This window comes from Phyllobates terribilis, unplaced genomic scaffold, assembly GCF_046119375.1.
Source record: "Phyllobates terribilis strain yellow unplaced genomic scaffold, ASM4611937v1 Scaffold_393__1_contigs__length_1774422, whole genome shotgun sequence".
In the NCBI taxonomy this organism is placed as follows: domain Eukaryota; kingdom Metazoa; phylum Chordata; class Amphibia; order Anura; family Dendrobatidae; genus Phyllobates; species Phyllobates terribilis.
In genome coordinates this window covers 1,276,951-1,300,109 of record NW_027363153.1, presented here as the reverse complement: position 1 = coordinate 1,300,109, position 23,159 = coordinate 1,276,951, and the positions used below count along the sequence as shown (strand labels likewise).

Here is a 23,159-nt window from a genome sequence, read left to right as displayed (position 1 = left end):
TCTGGTTATCGCTTCTCGGCCTTTTGGCTAAGATCAAGTGTAGTATCTGTTCTTATCAGTTTAATATCTGATACGTCCCCTATCTGGGGACCATATATTAAATGGATTTTTAGAACAGGGAGATGGAAAAAGAGCTTGCTCTGTCCACTCCACGCATTGACCTGGTATTGCAGTATCTCCAGGACCGGTGCACCCCTTCTTTAATGCAGTTTCTAAAATCAGAAAGAATTGAATTCAATGTTTTTTGTTCATTTTGCTTGTTTGTCGGATTTTGGGATGGACTCTTTGGCTTTGCTTTTCTTCTCCTCATTGGATTTTTCATGTTCAAAGTTGCAGAAGCCAGATTACAAGCTCATTTTGGTTCAACTTCAGCAACTGTGCATTGCATTGCCATGTAATGTGATGCAATGCTATCTTTCTAGCTCTCCCTTTTTACTTCCTTTTGGATAAACAGACATATTAGGCAAGCATTTTGGAGCTTTCACCTAAATAACTACAGGTGGTGAGATAAGCTGCACAATATAATTGACCTTTCAGTATATTGTTGCACACACACCATCTATTTAGCAAATGCCCTTGTTATCAACAGCAGCCTTTTAAACTCACCTGAGCTAACAGGTATGTGCGCTGGTTACTCTGCTGCGCTTAAAATTTCTTTTTTGGTTTGCTACAATGCCTTTTCTGAAACGTTGTCTCCTTCTGCTGGAACACTGACTTCTTTCATTTAATGCCTGCAGACTATAAAAGAGAACCCAACCCAAAAAGTTTGGTTGATTAGTCTGTGGCATTCTGTTAAACTGTTGCTTATGGCGGTGTTAGGATCATTCAGCCATGGAGGGTCCTTGTTGGAGTCGGGGTATCCCCGTAACAAGAAATACACAGACACGTAGTGTATAATCAAGTACTGGGAAGCCCCTGAGCGCGTCTCCCTCTATGGGTGCTGTCCCTTTATTTATAATAATAATCATTTTTTTTTTTTTTTGTCAGACATGCGCAGTAAAATGCCTTTGTTTCACAAGCAGTGAAGTGATGATTCATAACAGTGGAATGTTGATAAGAAAGTTTCATAAACAGAAAAGTGATAATTAGTAGAAGGTTGCTGAGACAGCTAAAACAAGTTACAATCTAGTTTCTGGGCGTCAGTCCAAATGTCCAGATAAGGGAAGAATAACTTCATCTGTGTCTTACATCGTAGTCTTGGGTGTAGAATAACTCCTATCATCCTCTCAGTCCCCCCTTTGATTCTTCCTTATGGACTTTTGGTAGAAGACCTGGTCCGGGAGTTCTTTTCTTTCATATTCTTGAGTCCGTGTTACAAAGCTTATTTATGCATATTAAAATAATTTTTAATCCTATTTTAAACACTACATATATGACTACTATAATTAGCACAATCTGTAATATACCTTGCAGAATTCCAGCCACCCAACCTCCAATACCCTTAAACCAGTTCTTTGGGTTGAGAAAGGAGAAGGTGTCTGACCACCAGCTATCTTTATTTTGGTCATTGTGTCTGTCATATTCATCCCGTAATCGTTGTATATCTGCCAGCTTGAACCTCATACTCATTGTACTGTTTGGATCTATGTAATGACAACAGGTTGGACCAATAATTTGACACATTCCTCCCTGGGCCGCAGTTAGGTAGTCTAACACTACAGTATGTTGATTAGTAACAATTATAAGTTGATTTTGTACAGCTATACTAGTATTAAGTATATCCATAATATCCCATATCTGATCATCTAGATAGTCGGTGGCCTGAACTAATTTATCCCACATCTGCATCAACATTGGATACACAAAGAAAGTGCTGAATATTTTATTAGGAATTCCCATTTGGACCACATGTGGCCTACCTGAAGGTCTAGGCGAGTTGTCGGCTGCTCTTTTGTATAGTGTGTGTTTAGGTACTGCTTGCATATCTACCTGCTGATTCTGAACTATAAATGTGGCCGGTGTTAAGCGTCCTAGAGTACATGTACCTTTTATTCCTACTGGGAGCCATTTGTATGCTCCATTTCCACAAATCCAGAAGGTTCCTTCAGGCAGATCCCATATTGCAGAGTGTTGGAGCACCAACCTATGTACCAAATCTAAAAATTTAGATACATTCTGAAGTATACACCAAGGGGGTTTTTGACCTAATGGACTACAGTATCCTGCATCTGGATTTTCACAAGTCGGTGTACCTGGGTCATATGCACTTGACTCATTACATAATATATTACCTGGTATTTTTGAACATGTATCATTGTTTCCATCGGGGAATAATTGTGAATATTTCCAACCATTATTGTGTATGTATTTTTCTACTATATCAGGTTTAAAAGGTTGAGAAGAAGATACTGTGCTACTAAAACTGAGTTGTATATTTTCTGTAGGAATTAACCCTAAGTCTGTTAGTCCCGTCTTATTTCTAGGAACCCATACACCTCCTTTAAACGCTAAATATTGTAAGTTGTTTATTTTTCCGGTCATATTACCTTGCCACCAGGGAAATCCCACCCACCCCACAACTGGGATGGCAACAGTGGTGTTCCATAATCTAGAATTAACGGTTTGGTTATTTGCTAATTTGTCTGAGCAATTAGTCCATGTAAACACTTCCTCAGGGGTCATGGGTACGGCCAGGAAGGGTATGCTCGTGGCTGATATTGGAGAATGCGTACAAATCCAACAGTCTGCTATTTTCTGTCCGCCATCGAGCAACCCGTTTACCAATGTCTCATGATGTTTTATAAATTTATTATCTGTAGGTTTTGGGGAACTTAGTTTATCCCACAGGTCTCCCTGATCTATCGTTATAGCTAACACAAGTACAATCACCACTATTTCTTTTTGCAATGGCTTGCATGTACCCATGCTGATTTTCCTTCCAATTTTACTGCAGTTGGAGTTGTCAATAACACCTGATATGGACCCTCAAATCTGGGTTCTAGCGTTCTTCTGTTATGTCTTTTTACGTAGACTTCGTCTCCTGGTTGCAGCTTGTGCGTTCCCTCAATGGAATCTGGATCTGGAATGGAAGAGAACACTAAAGAGTGTATTTTAGACACATGCTTACATAAATTTTGTACATAAGCAGTTAAGCTTTCAGTTTCTAACATTAAAGTCTGTGGGAAATACAATCCTGTATTGGCAACTCTACCAAACAATATTTCATGGGGGGTGAGTTTGCTCTTTCCCTGGGGGGTGTTTCTGACTGAATACAATGCTATTGGGAGACACTCAGTCCATGGTTTCTGTGTTTCTGTCATGGCTTTCTGTATTTTTAACTTAAGTGTTCCATTCATTCTCTCAACCTTACCAGAACTCTGTGGGTGGTAAGGGGTGTGTAGTTCACTTTTTATACACAACATTTTCATTACATTCTGAAAGATCTCTCCAGTAAAATGTGTACCTCTATCCGACTCGATCACTTCTGGGATACCATAACGGGGTACCAGTTCATGTGCTATTTTTACTGCAGTGACTTTAGCCGTGGCTGTATGAACTGGATAAGCCTCTGGCCACCCCGAAAACATGTCCACACATACCAGTACATACTCATAGTGTCCATGCTTAGGCATCTGGATGTAATCGATCTGAAGTCTCTGGAACGGATATAGTGGTCTTACATGGTGCTTCTGGGGGGTCTTAACAGTCTGTCCTGGATTGTGGGCTAAACAGATTTCACAAGAACCACATTTTGCTCGAGCTACCTGGCCGAACCCTGGGGCTAACCACTTCTGTCTGACCCTCTGTATCATACCCTTTGCAGACACATGTGTAGGTCCGTGGGCTTCACTGACCACAACAGGGTACCACGCTCGGGGGAGACAAAGCTCATCTCCTTTTCTCCATAGTCCTTCTTTTTCTTCTGCCCCCTGTTTCTGCCACTCTTCTTTTTCTTCTCTACTCACCTGTTGGTGGGCTTCTTTGAGCCGTGTAATTAAGTCAAATTCTGATACTGCACTAATAGTGTGGTCAGTTGTCAGAGGTTTTACTGCAGCTCGCTTAGCAGCCTTGTCGGCTCGGTCATTACCCCTAGCTATCTCGGTGTCGAGTCTTACATGTGCAGGTACTTTTATTACTGCTACTTGTTTGGTTGAGGCAGCTGATTCTAGGATTTGTCTAATCATTTGTCCATGTTTTACTGGTTGACCTGAAGCTGTCATGTAACCTCTAGCTCTCCATATACATCCAAAATCATGTACAATACCATATGCATATCAGTAAAAATATTAGCGGTTTTTTCTTTTGCTAACTGTAATGCTCGTATTAGAGCTAATAGTTCAGCTTCCTGGGCTGAACAGCTGGCCTGCATTGGCTCAGCTTCAATAACATCATGATCTGATACAATGGCATAACCTGTGTGAAAGTTACCAGTTTCATCTGCATACCTACTTCCATCTATATACATATGTAGGTCTGGATTGTCAAGAGGGGTGTCCTGTACATTAGGTAGCCCTTGTGTTTCTTGTTCTATACACTGTAAGCAATCATGTATTATATTGTCTTGTTCGTGGTATTGTAAAAAATTTTCATCTTCGTCTTCCTGACCTCCTTCCACTCCCCCCTTTGTCTCTAGTGGTAACAGAGTGGCTAAATTTAGAGACAATATGCGGCGAAAAGTGAGGTTTGGTGGCATTAGTAAGGAGCATTGTAATCTAAGATGTCTAGCCATTGAAATGTGTTTTGGCAATACCTGATTCAGTATGCCATGTACATCATGTGTAGTTTGTACTATTAGGGCATGGTCTAGTACTATTTCTGAGGCTTTTTCTACCAAAAGAGAGACAGCTGCTACTACTCTGACACATGATGGTGCAGCTTTGGTAACATTATCTAATTGAGCAGAATAGTATGCGACAGGTCTTTGTTTATTTTCATGTTTCTGTGTTAGTACTCCTGTAGCATGATTAGACATTTCCGCAGCCATTAATTGGAATGGTTTGGCGTAGTCTGGGATTCCCAAGGCCGGGGCTGACATGAGACCTTTCTTGAGGTCTTGAAAGGCTATGAGCGCTGATTCAGTTAACTGAAAAGGCTCGATTTTTAAACAATCATATAGAGGTTGCATAAGCTGACTAGCATGTATAACCCATTGTCTGCAGTGTGATACTATTCCCAAAAATGCTCTTAATGTTTTGTAGTTCTTGGGAGGAACAAGATCTCTAATGATTTTTAGTCTGTCGGCGGTGAGGTGCCGAATACCTTGTGAAATGCAGTGACCTAGAAATACTACCGTAGTCATACAAAGTTGTACTTTTTTCTTGTTAACTTTACAGCCCATGTCTGCTAGAAATATTAACAACCTTATTGTGTTGCTGTTTGCGGACTCTTGAGCAGGGGCACATAACAATAGGTCATCAACATATTGAAGAATTACAACCTCATCCGTAGGTTTGAAATTTTGAAGAACTGATCTCATAGCTTCTGAGTACAAGGTAGGTGAATGTATCATACCCTGTGGTAATCTTGTCCATGCTAATTGTCTATTCTTAAATGTAAATGCAAACAGTTTGTAACAGTCTGGGTGTAATGGTACTGAAAAAAATGCATTTGATAAGTCTATGACAGAAAATACTCGTGCTGTTGCTGGGATCTGTGATAGCAACGTGTGTGGATTTGGCACAACAGGAGTAATAGGTTCCAAAATTTTATTTATCTCTCTTAAATCATGTACCATCCGGTACCTAGCAGCTGACCCCTCAGTAGATTTCTTTTTTACGGGGTACAACGGTGTATTGGCTGGTGACTTTACTTCTATCAGTACTCCAGTTTTTAGATAATCTTTTATCTGTTCTCCTATGGCGTGTTCTTGTTGGGCACTAATAGGATACTGTCTCAATTGGGGTAGTGTCACACCTGGAACAGGAGTGACTTTTACTGGAGCTATTGGCATTAGTCCTACATCGGTGTCATGTTGTGCCCATAATTTTTCTGGTACCTCAGAAAGATCTAAAATAATTTGGGTAGGGGCAGGATCTTTCTCATCCTCTAAGGCTTGGACTTTTACAATGTTTTCTAGAGACTCTTGGTCATCAGGCACCAAAATTTGGACTCTACCATCCTCCAAAAATTGGATATTCATTTCTGTCTGCTTTAATAGGTCTGTACCTAGAAGACAAGTAGGTGCCCCTTTGACAAAAAGAAATTTAGATAAAAATATTTTAGATCCTATCTTTGTTTCAAGGGGAATACTATATGGGAGTGGCCTGATTCCTCCATCATACCCTTCGGTATAGGTTACATCATCTGATAAACAATCAGCATTTGGTAAGGCGTCTTCATTGAGGACGGAGGAAGTTGCTCCGGTATCTATTAGAAAAGGGCATTGTTTTCCTGCTACTTTTACCTGAATTATTGGGCGCCTTCCAGTCAAAGTGGTTTGCATCACGTCTAGTCACACGCTTGCTGCAGGAGCAGAAGCCTGTACTGTCTTTTCTTGTGATTCTCTTGGGACATAGGTACCATCTTCTATATCCCTGGCTTTTTTCCTGCATTCTCTAATCCAATGTCCTGGTTTCTTACAGTAGTGACATGGATTAGTTTTCTTATCCAAATTCCCTTTGTCATAGGTCTGATTTGATCTGTTGTTTTTATTGACCAGACTATTATTTGCTGCTACTCTGATGGGTTTGGATGCTGCCTCACGCATATCCATTTCTATCCCTAATAGTTTTTGTCTGACTATCTGGGGATCATCTAGGGTTCTCCAATCAGGAGTTGCAGCCTTGAACTTTTCCCTAAGTTTTGGGTTAAGATTCTCTATAAAAGTTTTTGTCATCAGTCGAATGACTCCTTCATTGGTAAGGTCCATTCCCTCGTCTCTGTAACTGTTTTCTACCGCTAAGTAGTATTCATCTACAGGCTGTCCTGACTTCTGGGAGACAGTTCCTGAAGTCCCTCTCATTCGTTGTTTAGTTCTCATAAACTCCATAAGTCTGATCATAAAATTCTGTCCTGACAGTGCGGTATTTGGATCCTCACCATCTACTGGTTGAGGTCTATGAGGTTCTATAACTGTCATCAATTCCTGATACAACCCTGGTGTCATTTTCATTCTACATAATTCTGTTCCATCTGACCATGTTCCATTATGGGTGTGTATTATCTGCTGTATGTACGTAGCAAATCTTAGTGGGCATTGTATTGGATCTGGTGCATTCTGAAGTAGGGACATTCCCTCAGCGGGGGTCCATGGAAAATATTGTCTAGTCTGATGGTATCTAGTTACTCTACGCGGTGGATTGCCACCATCTTCTTCTCTGTATGGTCGACTGAGGATACGCACTGGTGCCAACATATCATGTGGTCGTGGTGCTCCACATCCTGCACATGTGTCTCTCCAGTCTGGATTCTGGAGTCCACAGTTTGTACATGTCCATCCACCCGGACCCCGAAGATCAGGATACGGTGTGGGTTCTGACCTGGGCTGATATGGTGGTGCCAATGGGTTCATTTGTTTACTGTTTTCTGTTTGTACAATGGGACCCTGTCTGACTGGAGTTCTCCATAATCCATTGTCTTTATTAAAAGTCCAATGGTCTGTCTCTGCTGTTTTTGATAGTTCGACCATGGCCTCTACTTGTTCCTGCCATCCTTTGTCTCTTATCACTCCTGCTTTTCTAACCCGAATGTCCTCCCATAGTTTCCTGTTAAACCTGTCATGCCTTGCTACCTGAAAAGTTTTGCAAACTTTCCCTAAATTCTTAGTTGCTTCTACACCACACCTTTCTTTCACGATCGTATAGACATCTTGTTCATCATTTGTGGTCTTAGTCTGTTTGTTGCCCATTTTTCCTGACTATTCATACCTTAGGAGGCTTTTTGGGTTAGATAAAATATATTCTATATTTTACCTTTCCTCGTTACCTATTCTGTCCTAAGGAGCCAGTATCTGAAACGGTTTCTCTGGACCGTTTTGTCTGAAGTGTAGAGTAATTCTAACACACATATATATGGCAACAAGGGCAAGACCAACAATACATAAAATGAACCATACAGTCTCCATTATATATCGTGTCCCTGGAGTATTATCATTACTTCCATGGGCTCATTCTGTCAATCTCTTATCCGTCAAAAAGGAGGACAAAGGTTCGGGAGTTAAGCGTGAGCGAAGGTTTCCCCGAAAGGACACAACCTTATGACTCAGTTAGGCAATCTCCGTAATACTTATGTCATCTACCTTAGTGCGGCTTATGAGGCTATTCCCGACATCCACATCTCTTTCATACCATCCGTTTCATAACCTTCTCTGACCTCTCCTTCGGCAGATCCTACAGTATATACATGAATGACCCGAGCTATAGGTATCCTTCTCTACTAGTTCCTCAATCCCAACACAAGATATGCATGAAATTTACGGACTATCGCAGAGCAGATGTAAGAGAACTAACAGTGTCTCTTACCTGGCCAGGTTTGTCATCTGCTGTTCCGATGTCCCAATCTCAGCGGTTACTCGTGCCGGTCGATGAACTTGAAGGAATACGCAGACCTCGGGTCCCTGTTTCGGGCGCCAGGAATTGTTAGGATCATTCAGCCATGGAGGGTCCTTGTTGGAGTCGGGGTATCCCCGTAACAAGAAATACACAGACACGTAGTGTATAATCAAGTACTGGGAAGCCCCTGAGCGCGTCTCCCTCTATGGGTGCTGTCCCTTTATTTATAATAATAATCATTTTTTTTTTTTTTTTTTTTTTTGTCAGACATGCGCAGTAAAATGCCTTTGTTTCACAAGCAGTGAAGTGATGATTCATAACAGTGGAATGTTGATAAGAAAGTTTCATAAACAGAAAAGTGATAATTAGTAGAAGGTTGCTGAGACAGCTAAAACAAGTTACAATCTAGTTTCTGGGCGTCAGTCCAAATGTCCAGATAAGGGAAGAATAACTTCATCTGTGTCTTACATCGTAGTCTTGGGTGTAGAATAACTCCTATCATCCTCTCAGTCCCCCCTTTGATTCTTCCTTATGGACTTTTGGTAGAAGACCTGGTCCGGGAGTTCTTTTCTTTCATATTCTTGAGTCCGTGTTACAAAGCTTATTTATGCATATTAAAATAATTTTTAATCCTATTTTAAACACTACATATATGACTACTATAATTAGCACAATCTGTAATATACCTTGCAGAATTCCAGCCACCCAACCTCCAATACCCTTAAACCAGTTCTTTGGGTTGAGAAAGGAGAAGGTGTCTGACCACCAGCTATCTTTATTTTGGTCATTGTGTCTGTCATATTCATCCCGTAATCGTTGTATATCTGCCAGCTTGAACCTCATACTCATTGTACTGTTTGGATCTATGTAATGACAACAGGTTGGACCAATAATTTGACACATTCCTCCCTGGGCCGCAGTTAGGTAGTCTAACACTACAGTATGTTGATTAGTAACAATTATAAGTTGATTTTGTACAGCTATACTAGTATTAAGTATATCCATAATATCCCATATCTGATCATCTAGATAGTCGGTGGCCTGAACTAATTTATCCCACATCTGCATCAACATTGGATACACAAAGAAAGTGCTGAATATTTTATTAGGAATTCCCATTTGGACCACATGTGGCCTACCTGAAGGTCTAGGCGAGTTGTCGGCTGCTCTTTTGTATAGTGTGTGTTTAGGTACTGCTTGCATATCTACCTGCTGATTCTGAACTATAAATGTGGCCGGTGTTAAGCGTCCTAGAGTACATGTACCTTTTATTCCTACTGGGAGCCATTTGTATGCTCCATTTCCACAAATCCAGAAGGTTCCTTCAGGCAGATCCCATATTGCAGAGTGTTGGAGCACCAACCTATGTACCAAATCTAAAAATTTAGATACATTCTGAAGTATACACCAAGGGGGTTTTTGACCTAATGGACTACAGTATCCTGCATCTGGATTTTCACAAGTCGGTGTACCTGGGTCATATGCACTTGACTCATTACATAATATATTACCTGGTATTTTTGAACATGTATCATTGTTTCCATCGGGGAATAATTGTGAATATTTCCAACCATTATTGTGTATGTATTTTTCTACTATATCAGGTTTAAAAGGTTGAGAAGAAGATACTGTGCTACTAAAACTGAGTTGTATATTTTCTGTAGGAATTAACCCTAAGTCTGTTAGTCCCGTCTTATTTCTAGGAACCCATACACCTCCTTTAAACGCTAAATATTGTAAGTTGTTTATTTTTCCGGTCATATTACCTTGCCACCAGGGAAATCCCACCCACCCCACAACTGGGATGGCAACAGTGGTGTTCCATAATCTAGAATTAACGGTTTGGTTATTTGCTAATTTGTCTGAGCAATTAGTCCATGTAAACACTTCCTCAGGGGTCATGGGTACGGCCAGGAAGGGTATGCTCGTGGCTGATATTGGAGAATGCGTACAAATCCAACAGTCTGCTATTTTCTGTCCGCCATCGAGCAACCCGTTTACCAATGTCTCATGATGTTTTATAAATTTATTATCTGTAGGTTTTGGGGAACTTAGTTTATCCCACAGGTCTCCCTGATCTATCGTTATAGCTAACACAAGTACAATCACCACTATTTCTTTTTGCAATGGCTTGCATGTACCCATGCTGATTTTCCTTCCAATTTTACTGCAGTTGGAGTTGTCAATAACACCTGATATGGACCCTCAAATCTGGGTTCTAGCGTTCTTCTGTTATGTCTTTTTACGTAGACTTCGTCTCCTGGTTGCAGCTTGTGCGTTCCCTCAATGGAATCTGGATCTGGAATGGAAGAGAACACTAAAGAGTGTATTTTAGACACATGCTTACATAAATTTTGTACATAAGCAGTTAAGCTTTCAGTTTCTAACATTAAAGTCTGTGGGAAATACAATCCTGTATTGGCAACTCTACCAAACAATATTTCATGGGGGGTGAGTTTGCTCTTTCCCTGGGGGGTGTTTCTGACTGAATACAATGCTATTGGGAGACACTCAGTCCATGGTTTCTGTGTTTCTGCCATGGCTTTCTGTATTTTTAACTTAAGTGTTCCATTCATTCTTTCAACCTTACCAGAACTCTGTGGGTGGTAAGGGGTGTGTAGTTCACTTTTTATACACAACATTTTCATTACATTCTGAAAGATCTCTCCAGTAAAATGTGTACCTCTATCCGACTCGATCACTTCTGGGATACCATAACGGGGTACCAGTTCATGTGCTATTTTTACTGCAGTGACTTTAGCCGTGGCTGTATGAACTGGATAAGCCTCTGGCCACCCCGAAAACATGTCCACACATACCAGTACATACTCATAGTGTCCATGCTTAGGCATCTGGATGTAATCGATCTGAAGTCTCTGGAACGGATATAGTGGTCTTACATGGTGCTTCTGGGGGGTCTTAACAGTCTGTCCTGGATTGTGGGCTAAACAGATTTCACAAGAACCACATTTTGCTCGAGCTACCTGGCCGAACCCTGGGGCTAACCACTTCTGTCTGACCCTCTGTATCATACCGTTTGCAGAGACATGTGTAGGTCCGTGGGCTTCACTGACCACAACAGGGTACCACGCTCGGGGGAGACAAAGCTCATCTCCTTTTCTCCATAGTCCTTCTTTTTCTTCTGCCCCCTGTTTCTGCCACTCTTCTTTTTCTTCTCTACTCACCTGCTGGTGGGCTTCTTTGAGCCGTGTAATTAAGTCAAATTCTGATACTGCACTAATAGTGTGGTCAGTTGTCAGAGGTTTTACTGCAGCTCGCTTAGCAGCCTTGTCGGCTCGGTCATTACCCCTAGCTATCTCGGTGTCGAGTCTTACATGTGCAGGTACTTTTATTACTGCTACTTGTTTGGTTGAGGCAGCTGATTCTAGGATTTGTCTAATCATTTGTCCATGTTTTACTGGTTGACCTGAAGCTGTCATGTAACCTCTAGCTCTCCATATACATCCAAAATCATGTACAATACCATATGCATATCAGTAAAAATATTAGCGGTTTTTTCTTTTGCTAACTGTAATGCTCGTATTAGAGCTAATAGTTCAGCTTCCTGGGCTGAACAGCTGGCCTGCATTGGCTCAGCTTCAATAACATCATGATCTGATACAATGGCATAACCTGTGTGAAAGTTACCAGTTTCATCTGCATACCTACTACCATCTATATACATATGTAGGTCTGGATTGTCAAGAGGGGTGTCCTGTACATTAGGTAGCCCTTGTGTTTCTTGTTCTATACACTGTAAGCAATCATGTATTATATTGTCTTGTTCGTGGTATTGTAAAAAATTTTCATCTTCGTCTTCCTGACCTCCTTCCACTCCCCCCTTTGTCTCTAGTGGTAACAGAGTGGCTAAATTTAGAGACAATATGCGGCGAAAAGTGAGGTTTGGTGGCATTAGTAAGGAGCATTGTAATCTAAGATGTCTAGCCATTGAAATGTGTTTTGGCAATACCTGATTCAGTATGCCATGTACATCATGTGTAGTTTGTACTATTAGGGCATGGTCTAGTACTATTTCTGAGGCTTTTTCTACCAAAAGAGAGACAGCTGCTACTACTCTGACACATGATGGTGCAGCTTTGGTAACATTATCTAATTGAGCAGAATAGTATGCGACAGGTCTTTGTTTATTTTCATGTTTCTGTGTTAGTACTCCTGTAGCATGATTAGACATTTCCGCAGCCATTAATTGGAATGGTTTGGCGTAGTCTGGGATTCCCAAGGCCGGGGCTGACATGAGACCTTTCTTGAGGTCTTGAAAGGCTATGAGTGCTGATTCAGTTAACTGAAAAGGCTCGATTTTTAAACAATCATATAGAGGTTGCATAAGCTGACTAGCATGTATAACCCATTGTCTGCAGTGTGATACTATTCCCAAAAATGCTCTTAATGTTTTGTAGTTCTTGGGAGGAACAAGATCTCTAATGATTTTTAGTCTGTCGGCGGTGAGGTGCCGAATACCTTGTGAAATGCAGTGACCTAGAAATACTACCGTAGTCATACAAAGTTGTACTTTTTTCTTGTTAACTTTACAGCCCATGTCTGCTAGAAATATTAACAACCTTATTGTGTTGCTGTTTGCGGACTCTTGAGCAGGGGCACATAACAATAGGTCATCAACATATTGAAGAATTACAACCTCATCCGTAGGTTTGAAATTTTGAAGAACTGATCTCATAGCTTCTGAGTACAAGGTAGGTGAATGTATCATACCCTGTGGTAATCTTGTCCATGCTAATTGTCTATTCTTAAATGTAAATGCAAACAGTTTGTAACAGTCTGGGTGTAATGGTACTGAAAAAAATGCATTTGATAAGTCTATGACAGAAAATACTCGTGCTGTTGCTGGGATCTGTGATAGCAACGTGTGTGGATTTGGCACAACAGGAGTAATAGGTTCCAAAATTTTATTTATCTCTCTTAAATCATGTACCATCCGGTACCTAGCAGCTGACCCCTCAGTAGATTTCTTTTTTACGGGGTACAACGGTGTATTGGCTGGTGACTTTACTTCTATCAGTACTCCAGTTTTTAGATAATCTTTTATCTGTTCTCCTATGGCGTGTTCTTGTTGGGCACTAATAGGATACTGTCTCAATTGGGGTAGTGTCACACCTGGAACAGGAGTGACTTTTACTGGAGCTATTGGCATTAGTCCTACATCGGTGTCATGTTGTGCCCATAATTTTTCTGGTACCTCAGAAAGATCTAAAATAATTTGGGTAGGGGCAGGATCTTTCTCATCCTCTAAGGCTTGGACTTTTACAATGTTTTCTAGAGACTCTTGGTCATCAGGCACCAAAATTTGGACTCTACCATCCTCCAAAAATTGGATATTCATTTCTGTCTGCTTTAATAGGTCTGTACCTAGAAGACAAGTAGGTGCCCCTTTGACAAAAAGAAATTTAGATAAAAATATTTTAGATCCTATCTTTGTTTCAAGGGGAATACTATATGGGAGTGGCCTGATTCCTCCATCATACCCTTCGGTATAGGTTACATCATCTGATAAACAATCAGCATTTGGTAAGGCGTCTTCATTGAGGACGGAGGAAGTTGCTCCGGTATCTATTAGAAAAGGGCATTGTTTTCCTGCTACTTTTACCTGAATTATTGGGCGCCTTCCAGTCAAAGTGGTTTGCATCACGTCTAGTCACTCGCTTGCTGCAGGAGCAGAAGCCTGTACTGTCTTTTCTTGTGATTCTCTTGGGACATAGGTACCATCTTCTATATCCCTGGCTTTTTTCCTGCATTCTCTAATCCAATGTCCTGGTTTCTTACAGTAGTGACATGGATTAGTTTTCTTATCCAAATTCCCTTTGTCATAGGTCTGATTTGATCTGTTGTTTTTATTGACCAGACTATTATTTGCTGCTACTCTGATGGGTTTGGATGCTGCCTCACGCATATCCATTTCTATCCCTAATAGTTTTTGTCTGACTATCTGGGGATCATCTAGGGTTCTCCAATCAGGAGTTGCAGCCTTGAACTTTTCCCTAAGTTTTGGGTTAAGATTCTCTATAAAAGTTTTTGTCATCAGTCGAATGACTCCTTCATTGGTAAGGTCCATTCCCTCGTCTCTGTAACTGTTTTCTACCGCTAAGTAGTATTCATCTACAGGCTGTCCTGACTTCTGGGAGACAGTTCCTGAAGTCCCTCTCATTCGTTGTTTAGTTCTCATAAACTCCATAAGTCTGATCATAAAATTCTGTCCTGACAGTGCGGTATTTGGATCCTCACCATCTACTGGTTGAGGTCTATGAGGTTCTATAACTGTCATCAATTCCTGATACAACCCTGGTGTCATTTTCATTCTACATAATTCTGTTCCATCTGACCATGTTCCATTATGGGTGTGTATTATCTGCTGTATGTACGTAGCAAATCTTAGTGGGCATTGTATTGGATCTGGTGCATTCTGAAGTAGGGACATTCCCTCAGCGGGGGTCCATGGAAAATATTGTCTAGTCTGATGGTATCTAGTTACTCTACGCGGTGGATTGCCACCATCTTCTTCTCTGTATGGTCGACTGAGGATACGCACTGGTGCCAACATATCATGTGGTCGTGGTGCTCCACATCCTGCACATGTGTCTCTCCAGTCTGGATTCTGGAGTCCACAGTTTGTACATGTCCATCCACCCGGACCCCGAAGATCAGGATACGGTGTGGGTTCTGACCTGGGCTGATATGGTGGTGCCAATGGGTTCATTTGTTTACTGTTTTCTGTTTGTACAATGGGACCCTGTCTGACTGGAGTTCTCCATAATCCATTGTCTTTATTAAAAGTCCAATGGTCTGTCTCTGCTGTTTTTGATAGTTCGACCATGGCCTCTACTTGTTCCTGCCATCCTTTGTCTCTTATCACTCCTGCTTTTCTAACCCGAATGTCCTCCCATAGTTTCCTGTTAAACCTGTCATGCCTTGCTACCTGAAAAGTTTTGCAAACTTTCCCTAAATTCTTAGTTGCTTCTACACCACACCTTTCTTTCACGATCGTATAGACATCTTGTTCATCATTTGTGGTCTTAGTCTGTTTGTTGCCCATTTTTCCTGACTATTCATACCTTAGGAGGCTTTTTGGGTTAGATAAAATATATTCTATATTTTACCTTTCCTCGTTACCTATTCTGTCCTAAGGAGCCAGTATCTGAAACGGTTTCTCTGGACCGTTTTGTCTGAAGTGTAGAGTAATTCTAACACACATATATATGGCAACAAGGGCAAGACCAACAATACATAAAATGAACCATACAGTCTCCATTATATATCGTGTCCCTGGAGTATTATCATTACTTCCATGGGCTCATTCTGTCAATCTCTTATCCGTCAAAAAGGAGGACAAAGGTTCGGGAGTTAAGCGTGAGCGAAGGTTTCCCCGAAAGGACACAACCTTATGACTCAGTTAGGCAATCTCCGTAATACTTATGTCATCTACCTTAGTGCGGCTTATGAGGCTATTCCCGACATCCACATCTCTTTCATACCATCCGTTTCATAACCTTCTCTGACCTCTCCTTCGGCAGATCCTACAGTATATACATGAATGACCCGAGCTATAGGTATCCTTCTCTACTAGTTCCTCAATCCCAACACAAGATATGCATGAAATTTACGGACTATCGCAGAGCAGATGTAAGAGAACTAACAGTGTCTCTTACCTGGCCAGGTTTGTCATCTGCTGTTCCGATGTCCCAATCTCAGCGGTTACCCGTGCCGGTCGATGAACTTGAAGGAATACGCAGACCTCGGGTCCCTGTTTCGGGCGCCAGGAATTGTTAGGATCATTCAGCCATGGAGGGTCCTTGTTGGAGTCGGGGTATCCCCGTAACAAGAAATACACAGACACGTAGTGTATAATCAAGTACTGGGAAGCCCCTGAGCGCGTCTCCCTCTATGGGTGCTGTCCCTTTATTTATAATAATAATCATTTTTTTTTTTTTTTTGTCAGACATGCGCAGTAAAATGCCTTTGTTTCACAAGCAGTGAAGTGATGATTCATAACAGTGGAATGTTGATAAGAAAGTTTCATAAACAGAAAAGTGATAATTAGTAGAAGGTTGCTGAGACAGCTAAAACAAGTTACAATCTAGTTTCTGGGCGTCAGTCCAAATGTCCAGATAAGGGAAGAATAACTTCATCTGTGTCTTACATCGTAGTCTTGGGTGTAGAATAACTCCTATCATCCTCTCAGCGGTCTCTGTGAGCTTCTCAGCGACATTCAGCCAGCCAGGTATCCTGCCTGCAGTAGATGGAATGTGGCAATGGAACGCTGGCTGCGCGTGTCATAATAGGCTCTGAGCCTTTATATACCTGTGCACAGCAGCAGCCACCTTCAGTCTGCTGCTGGACAGCCAGCAGCAGCAGCAGCAGGAGAGGTATGTAATCAGGAGCCCTCCTGCTAAGGGTAGACAGCTGCTCGTTCCACCCCACCCCCCGCCTTAATTGGTTCTCCTCCCTTCCAACGGTGTTGAGGCGGGTGGGAACAGCAGGGGGTGAAGGTGCTGTGTTTAAAGAGGTGGAGTTATGCAGATCTAAAACGCGTGGATTGCAGCAGCAGCAAGCCGAAAAGTGCAGGCATGTAAGGGATCTAGAGGTTGACAACATGTCTTCTTAACGGGAGTCCAGGAGCTCATCTCCACAAATGGACTTTTCAGGATCCTTGGGTGGCTCCGTAGTTTGAAACCAATTCTGGTTATCGCTTCTCGGCCTTTTGGCTAAGATCAAGTGTAGTATCTGTTCTTATCAGTTTAATATCTGATACGTCCCCTATCTGGGGACCATATATTAAATGGATTTTTAGAACAGGGAGATGGAAAAAGAGCTTGCTCTGTCCACTCCACGCATTGACCTGGTATTGCAGTATCTCCAGGACCGGTGCACCCCTTCTTTAATGCAGTTTCTAAAATCAGAAAGAATTGAATTCAATGTTTTTTGTTCATTTTGCTTGTTTGTCGGATTTTGGGATGGACTCTTTGGCTTTGCTTTTCTTCTCCTCATTGGATTTTTCATGTTCAAAGTTGCAGAAGCCAGATTACAAGCTCATTTTGGTTCAACTTCAGCAACTGTGCATTGCATTGCCATGTAATGTGATGCAATGCTATCTTTCTAGCTCTCCCTTTTTACTTCCTTTTGGATAAACAGACATATTAGGCAAGCATTTTGGAGCTTTCACCTAAATAACTACTGGTGGTGAGATAAGCTGCACAATATAATTGACCTTTCAGTATATTGTTGCACACACACCATCTATTTAGCAAATGCCCTTGTTATCAACAGCAGCCTTTTAAACTCACCTGAGCTAACAGGTATGTGCGCTGGTTACTCTGCTGCGCTTAAAATTTCTTTTTTGGTTTGCTACAATGCCTTTTCTGAAACGTTGTCTCCTTCTGCTGGAACACTGACTTCTTTCATTTAATGCCTGCAGACTATAAAAGAGAACCCAACCCAAAAAGTTTGGTTGATTAGTCTGTGGCATTCTGTTAAACTGTTGCTTATGGCGGTCTCTGTGAGCTTCTCAGCGACATTCAGCCAGCCAGGTATCCTGCCTGCAGTAGATGGAATGTGGCAATGGAACGCTGGCTGCGCGTGTCATAATAGGCTCTGAGCCTTTATATACCTGTGCACAGCAGCAGCCACCTTCAGTCTGCTGCTGGACAGCCAGCAGCAGCAGCAGCAGGAGAGGTATGTAATCAGGAGCCCTCCTGCTAAGGGTAGACAGCTGCTCGTTCCACCCCACCCCCCGCCTTAATTGGTTCTCCTCCCTTCCAACGGTGTTGAGGCGGGTGGGAACAGCAGGGGGTGAAGGTGCTGTGTTTAAAGAGGTGGAGTTATGCAGATCTAAAACGCGTGGATTGCAGCAGCAGCAAGCCGAAAAGTGCAGGCATGTAAGGGATCTAGAGGTTGACAACATGTCTTCTTAACGGGAGTCCAGGAGCTCATCTCCACAAATGGACTTTTCAGGATCCTTGGGTGGCTCCGTAGTTTGAAACCAATTCTGGTTATCGCTTCTCGGCCTTTTGGCTAAGATCAAGTGTAGTATCTGTTCTTATCAGTTTAATATCTGATACGTCCCCTATCTGGGGACCATATATTAAATGGATTTTTAGAACAGGGAGATGGAAAAAGAGCTTGCTCTGTCCACTCCACGCATTGACCTGGTATTGCAGTATCTCCAGGACCGGTGCACCCCTTCTTTAATGCAGTTTCTAAAATCAGAAAGAATTGAATTCAATGTTTTTTGTTCATTTTGCTTGTTTGTCGGATTTTGGGATGGACTCTTTGGCTTTGCTTTTCTTCTCCTCATTGGATTTTTCATGTTCAAAGTTGCAGAAGCCAGATTACAAGCTCATTTTGGTTCAACTTCAGCAACTGTGCATTGCATTGCCATGTAATGTGATGCAATGCTATCTTTCTAGCTCTCCCTTTTTACTTCCTTTTGGATAAACAGACATATTAGGCAAGCATTTTGGAGCTTTCACCTAAATAACTACAGGTGGTGAGATAAGCTGCACAATATAATTGACCTTTCAGTATATTGTTGCACACACACCATCTATTTAGCAAATGCCCTTGTTATCAACAGCAGCCTTTTAAACTCACCTGAGCTAACAGGTATGTGCGCTGGTTACTCTGCTGCGCTTAAAATTTCTTTTTTGGTTTGCTACAATGCCTTTTCTGAAACGTTGTCTCCTTCTGCTGGAACACTGACTTCTTTCATTTAATGCCTGCAGACTATAAAAGAGAACCCAACCCAAAAAGTTTGGTTGATTAGTCTGTGGCATTCTGTTAAACTGTTGCTTATGGCGGTCTCTGTGAGCTTCTCAGCGACATTCAGCCAGCCAGGTATCCTGCCTGCAGTAGATGGAATGTGGCAATGGAACGCTGGCTGCGCGTGTCATAATAGGCTCTGAGCCTTTATATACCTGTGCACAGCAGCAGCCTCCTTCAGTCTGCTGCTGGACAGCCAGCAGCAGCAGCAGCAGGAGAGGTATGTAATCAGGAGCCCTCCTGCTAAGGGTAGACAGCTGCTCGTTCCACCCCACCCCCCGCCTTAATTGGTTCTCCTCCCTTCCAACGGTGTTGAGGCGGGTGGGAACAGCAGGGGGTGAAGGTGCTGTGTTTAAAGAGGTGGAGTTATGCAGATCTAAAACGCGTGGATTGCAGCAGCAGCAAGCCGAAAAGTGCAGGCATGTAAGGGATCTAGAGGTTGACAACATGTCTTCTTAACGGGAGTCCAGGAGCTCATCTCCACAAATGGACTTTTCAGGATCCTTGGGTGGCTCCGTAGTTTGAAACCAATTCTGGTTATCGCTTCTCGGCCTTTTGGCTAAGATCAAGTGTAGTATCTGTTCTTATCAGTTTAATATCTGATACGTCCCCTATCTGGGGACCATATATTAAATGGATTTTTAGAACAGGGAGATGGAAAAAGAGCTTGCTCTGTCCACTCCACGCATTGACCTGGTATTGCAGTATCTCCAGGACCGGTGCACCCCTTCTTTAATGCAGTTTCTAAAATCAGAAAGAATTGAATTCAATGTTTTTTGTTCATTTTGCTTGTTTGTCGGATTTTGGGATGGACTCTTTGGCTTTGCTTTTCTTCTCCTCATTGGATTTTTCATGTTCAAAGTTGCAGAAGCCAGATTACAAGCTCATTTTGGTTCAACTTCAGCAACTGTGCATTGCATTGCCATGTATTGTGATGCAATGCTATCTTTCTAGCTCTCCCTTTTTACTTCCTTTTGGATAAACAGACATATTAGGCAAGCATTTTGGAGCTTTCACCTAAATAACTACAGGTGGTGAGATAAGCTGCACAATATAATTGACCTTTCAGTATATTGTTGCACACACACCATCTATTTAGCAAATGCCCTTGTTATCAACAGCAGCCTTTTAAACTCACCTGAGCTAACAGGTATGTGCGCTGGTTACTCTGCTGCGCTTAAAATTTCTTTTTTGGTTTGCTACAATGCCTTTTCTGAAACGTTGTCTCCTTCTGCTGGAACACTGACTTCTTTCATTTAATGCCTGCAGACTATAAAAGAGAACCCAACCCAAAAAGTTTGGTTGATTAGTCTGTGGCATTCTGTTAAACTGTTGCTTATGGCGGTCTCTGTGAGCTTCTCAGCGACATTCAGCCAGCCAGGTATCCTGCCTGCAGTAGATGGAATGTGGCAATGGAACGCTGGCTGCGCGTGTCATAATAGGCTCTGAGCCTTTATATACCTGTGCACAGCAGCAGCCACCTTCAGTCTGCTGCTGGACAGCCAGCAGCAGCAGCAGCAGGAGAGGTATGTAATCAGGAGCCCTCCTGCTAAGGGTAGACAGCTGCTCGTTCCACCCCACCCCCCGCCTTAATTGGTTCTCCTCCCTTCCAACGGTGTTGAGGCGGGTGGGAACAGCAGGGGGTGAAGGTGCTGTGTTTAAAGAGGTGGAGTTATGCAGATCTAAAACGCGTGGATTGCAGCAGCAGCAAGCCGAAAAGTGCAGGCATGTAAGGGATCTAGAGGTTGACAACATGTCTTCTTAACAGGAGTCCAGGAGCTCATCTCCACAAATGGACTTTTCAGGATCCTTGGGTGGCTCCGTAGTTTGAAACCAATTCTGGTTATCGCTTCTCGGCCTTTTGGCTAAGATCAAGTGTAGTATCTGTTCTTATCAGTTTAATATCTGATACGTCCCCTATCTGGGGACCATATATTAAATGGATTTTTAGAACAGGGAGATGGAAAAAGAGCTTGCTCTGTCCACTCCACGCATTGACCTGGTATTGCAGTATCTCCAGGACCGGTGCACCCCTTCTTTAATGCAGTTTCTAAAATCAGAAAGAATTGAATTCAATGTTTTTTGTTCATTTTGCTTGTTTGTCGGATTTTGGGATGGACTCTTTGGCTTTGCTTTTCTTCTCCTCATTGGATTTTTCATGTTCAAAGTTGCAGAAGCCAGATTACAAGCTCATTTTGGTTCAACTTCAGCAACTGTGCATTGCATTGCCATGTAATGTGATGCAATGCTATCTTTCTAGCTCTCCCTTTTTACTTCCTTTTGGATAAACAGACATATTAGGCAAGCATTTTGGAGCTTTCACCTAAATAACTACAGGTGGTGAGATAAGCTGCACAATATAATTGACCTTTCAGTATATTGTTGCACACACACCATCTATTTAGCAAATGCCCTTGTTATCAACAGCAGCCTTTTAAACTCACCTGAGCTAACAGGTATGTGCGCTGGTTACTCTGCTGCGCTTAAAATTTCTTTTTTGGTTTGCTACAATGCCTTTTCTGAAACGTTGTCTCCTTCTGCTGGAACACTGACTTCTTTCATTTAATGCCTGCAGACTATAAAAGAGAACCCAACCCAAAAAGTTTGGTTGATTAGTCTGTGGCATTCTGTTAAACTGTTGCTTATGGCGGTCTCTGTGAGCTTCTCAGCGACATTCAGCCAGCCAGGTATCCTGCCTGCAGTAGATGGAATGTGGCAATGGAACGCTGGCTGCGCGTGTCATAATAGGCTCTGAGCCTTTATATACCTGTGCACAGCAGCAGCCACCTTCAGTCTGCTGCTGGACAGCCAGCAGCAGCAGCAGCAGGAGAGGTATGTAATCAGGAGCCCTCCTGCTAAGGGTAGACAGCTGCTCGTTCCACCCCACCCCCCGCCTTAATTGGTTCTCCTCCCTTCCAACGGTGTTGAGGCGGGTGGGAACAGCAGGGGGTGAAGGTGCTGTGTTTAAAGAGGTGGAGTTATGCAGATCTAAAACGCGTGGATTGCAGCAGCAGCAAGCCGAAAAGTGCAGGCATGTAAGGGATCTAGAGGTTGACAACATGTCTTCTTAACGGGAGTCCAGGAGCTCATCTCCACAAATGGACTTTTCAGGATCCTTGGGTGGCTCCGTAGTTTGAAACCAATTCTGGTTATCGCTTCTCGGCCTTTTGGCTAAGATCAAGTGTAGTATCTGTTCTTATCAGTTTAATATCTGATACGTCCCCTATCTGGGGACCATATATTAAATGGATTTTTAGAACAGGGAGATGGAAAAAGAGCTTGCTCTGTCCACTCCACGCATTGACCTGGTATTGCAGTATCTCCAGGACCGGTGCACCCCTTCTTTAATGCAGTTTCTAAAATCAGAAAGAATTGAATTCAATGTTTTTTGTTCATTTTGCTTGTTTGTCGGATTTTGGGATGGACTCTTTGGCTTTGCTTTTCTTCTCCTCATTGGATTTTTCATGTTCAAAGTTGCAGAAGCCAGATTACAAGCTCATTTTGGTTCAACTTCAGCAACTGTGCATTGCATTGCCATGTATTGTGATGCAATGCTATCTTTCTAGCTCTCCCTTTTTACTTCCTTTTGGATAAACAGACATATTAGGCAAGCATTTTGGAGCTTTCACCTAAATAACTACAGGTGGTGAGATAAGCTGCACAATATAATTGACCTTTCAGTATATTGTTGCACACACACCATCTATTTAGCAAATGCCCTTGTTATCAACAGCAGCTTTTTAAACTCACCTGAGCTAACAGGTATGTGCGCTGGTTACTCTGCTGCGCTTAAAATTTCTTTTTTGGTTTGCTACAATGCCTTTTCTGAAACGTTGTCTCCTTCTGCTGGAACACTGACTTCTTTCATTTAATGCCTGCAGACTATAAAAGAGAACCCAACCCAAAAAGTTTGGTTGATTAGTCTGTGGCATTCTGTTAAAC

General features: G+C 42.2%; 6 non-coding genes across 6 annotated transcripts; all 6 read left to right on the top strand.

Annotated features, from left to right (window-relative positions):
- The first annotated feature begins 7 nt into the window (after nucleotides 1–7).
- Nucleotides 8–198, top strand: LOC141224849 (U2 spliceosomal RNA). The gene has a single exon (XR_012292179.1). It is a non-coding gene; the product is annotated as a U2 spliceosomal RNA (small nuclear RNA).
- A 16,946-nt stretch (nucleotides 199–17,144) lies between these two features.
- On the top strand, nucleotides 17,145–17,335 carry LOC141224848 (U2 spliceosomal RNA). The gene has a single exon (XR_012292178.1). It is a non-coding gene; the product is annotated as a U2 spliceosomal RNA (small nuclear RNA).
- Nucleotides 17,336–18,450: 1,115 nt separating this feature from the next.
- LOC141224847 (U2 spliceosomal RNA) lies at nucleotides 18,451–18,641 on the top strand. The gene has a single exon (XR_012292177.1). It is a non-coding gene; the product is annotated as a U2 spliceosomal RNA (small nuclear RNA).
- A 1,115-nt stretch (nucleotides 18,642–19,756) lies between these two features.
- Nucleotides 19,757–19,947, top strand: LOC141224846 (U2 spliceosomal RNA). The gene has a single exon (XR_012292176.1). It is a non-coding gene; the product is annotated as a U2 spliceosomal RNA (small nuclear RNA).
- A 1,115-nt stretch (nucleotides 19,948–21,062) lies between these two features.
- LOC141224844 (U2 spliceosomal RNA) lies at nucleotides 21,063–21,253 on the top strand. Its single transcript, XR_012292174.1, has one exon. It is a non-coding gene; the product is annotated as a U2 spliceosomal RNA (small nuclear RNA).
- A 1,115-nt stretch (nucleotides 21,254–22,368) lies between these two features.
- LOC141224843 (U2 spliceosomal RNA) lies at nucleotides 22,369–22,559 on the top strand. The gene has a single exon (XR_012292173.1). It is a non-coding gene; the product is annotated as a U2 spliceosomal RNA (small nuclear RNA).
- The last annotated feature ends 600 nt before the right edge of the window (nucleotides 22,560–23,159 follow it).